We start from the raw sequence: 2680 nt of genomic DNA on the forward strand, positions 1-2680 counted from the left end.
GGTAAAAAACATGAGTGCAGGAACAATTAGTCAGAATCTCAGGACCTGGAAAGAGAAAGTTTGAGAGATGATGTGAACTGCTGCTGAGTTTCTCAGTATTATCTGCAGTATTTATGACCAATCCCACTCACCTCACAATTCAATAAATGCATATCCACTTGATGTTGAGCAGGAGCAAAATTAATCAAATATATCCAGCAAAGCTCTCTCTGCTTTGAACCACAAACTCAAATGTAAACTGAGGCCAAAAAGAACATTTAAACATTTTATAAAAAACAGGCTAAAATTGGAACTTAATACAAAACAATGGTCAGAAATGCAGAATCTAGAAATATGACAGTTTTATGAAACTACATGCTTTATGGAAAGGTAAACGGTCTCTAACTGAAAATCAACATCGCCAGCTTTGACAGATGATCAGACGCTGAAATATTTATTTCTTTATCAATGGACTTTAAATTTAAAAAGGATTATTTTTTTACACTTTAATATGAAATACATCGCTACTGCGCTGTCAAGATCAACGTTTTGAGCTTTTATAACGTCATTCCTTCATCAGAAACATCTGGAGTGTCGAGTTGATTTGTTCAAGGATGTCTGAGAAACGCTTGAAACTCTGGAGGCGTCATAGGAAATACTTCATGAAAACGGCGTAAACGGGATAATGGAGGAGCATTGTTGTGATGACATACCGACGGCAGAGTGTTAGAAAGAGTTTCTTAAAGAGACAGAGGCGTATTTCAGAAACTTTTATTATGCGAACTGAGTTATTATTGATGAATATGGCATTTTCATAACATAGTTACTAGAGTGTGCACTATGTATTTAAGAAGTACATACTTTCCCCTCTTTAATGATGTTTGAATATACAGTTTATATTTCTCCAGTCCTGATGAAGCCACTCACTCCCAGGAGGTTTGTTTTGGGTCCCACAGGAACCAGTCCCAAAGCGTGGTCCGAGAATAGTAGGTTCTGGACATGTGATGTTACACATGGAGCCGCTGGGAAAGAAGAGAAGAGGAAAAACATTGAGAAACGTAATGGATTTAGTGAGAGATGAGATGCAATGGCATGACGGAGGAGAGATGGAGAAGGATGATCCACTAGAAGATCACTAAAATATAGTAACACCAAGGAGGAACTTTTATACATACAAGTAAAAAAAAGACTGAATTCGACTTAGTTATTAATCAAATGATATGTTGTCCTTTTCAGGCATTTAGAAACAGGAAAACGGACTGAGGGTTTCACTGTTTCCATCATCAGACATCTGGTAAACAAACCACTAGACTAATCAGAAACAGGGTTTTCATCAAGAGAAATTCCTCCTTTGATCATTTGAAGAGCCATTTATTATTTCAGTTTGGTAGAAGAATCGTTTTTATTCCACTGTCAATAGCTCAAGGTTATAAAAGTCAAAACGCAGAATCTTGTTGCATTTAATTAGCTATGCAGGAGAAGAGAAGCGGCCTGGTCAGGTCGCAGGAACAAAGTCAACATCCAACGAGGCGTCATCCTCTCTTCCACGCACTTTGACATGTGAAGTGAACGCAGCATTTGAATTCTGCGTCAAAGGAAGGAATGAGTAAGGAATGAGTAATGTTCCTGATACTGTGAAGCGTGCACTGCAACCCCGCGGACGCCATTTTTATTCTCACTTCTGGCTGCCCACTAACAGCCCGGCACCATCACATGTAACCTAACCTCACACCACAACTCTCAGGCCTTACTCGCTTTGGAAAACGCTTCAGGAACCCTCACACACACACACGGCCCATGCTGCCTTTCCAACGGGGAAACAAACACTTACAGCCATTTAGGTCATTTTTTGCTTGGTTGGACGCAGCTGAGCTGCAGCCACAATATTTAGAAAATAAGGGGAAATAAAGCATTGGCGGGTGACGAGCTTTTTTATTGTTGATCACATGAAATCTGATCTGCTGACCTAATCCTTGTGATCTTAATGGACTTGAGTGCTAGCTAACCAGTAAATCCAGCTGGAGCGTGCTTCCTCCAGCGCGCTCAAGGTTATTCAGCTTTTACTGCAGCAAAAAGGAAATAAAAAGAACAGTTTATATTCAGTTGGGATTTTGGTTTTTCTTTTTTCCTTCCATCACTGAGTGCAGCTTAATTTTCAGTGATCAGACATACACCTGTCTTAAACTGTGTTCATGTGATACTCAGACTTTTTTTTTAACTGGCCAAAAAAACAAATCTCTTAAAAGATGGATGTGTTTCAAAGTGATTTGAGATTGCAGTCTGGCTTCCCTGGAGGGAAACCTCTCCATGTTTAGTGTAGCTCACTCTGCCTCTGTTCAGGGCCGGCTGGTATTTTGCCTGTGGCTGCAGCTTCATGTCGAAGCTGTATCTCTGCAGCCAGGCGGTTTGCAGGTGTCAGCCCGGACTCTGAGCCCTGTGCAGCTTTTAGCCGGACTCTGTCAGTCAAAGCTGCCACCATGCCATCATCTGTTAGTCATCTGGGCTGCTGGGACCGAGCAACAAGCCCACTGACTGTTCATGTCAGGTTAAGATGCCAGCTGTGTTCAGTGGCTGCAATATTTGTAAGAATACATGCTTTTGTCCAGCTGCTGGACACGGAATACAGGAAGAATCTCATCCATTAATAGTTTATCACAATAAAATCAAACCGTCTGATTCTAAATATGTTCAGAGATAAATG

This window comes from Poecilia formosa, unplaced genomic scaffold (genome assembly GCF_000485575.1).
Source record: "Poecilia formosa unplaced genomic scaffold, Poecilia_formosa-5.1.2 Scaffold47, whole genome shotgun sequence".
NCBI classification, from domain to species: Eukaryota; Metazoa; Chordata; class Actinopteri; order Cyprinodontiformes; family Poeciliidae; genus Poecilia; species Poecilia formosa.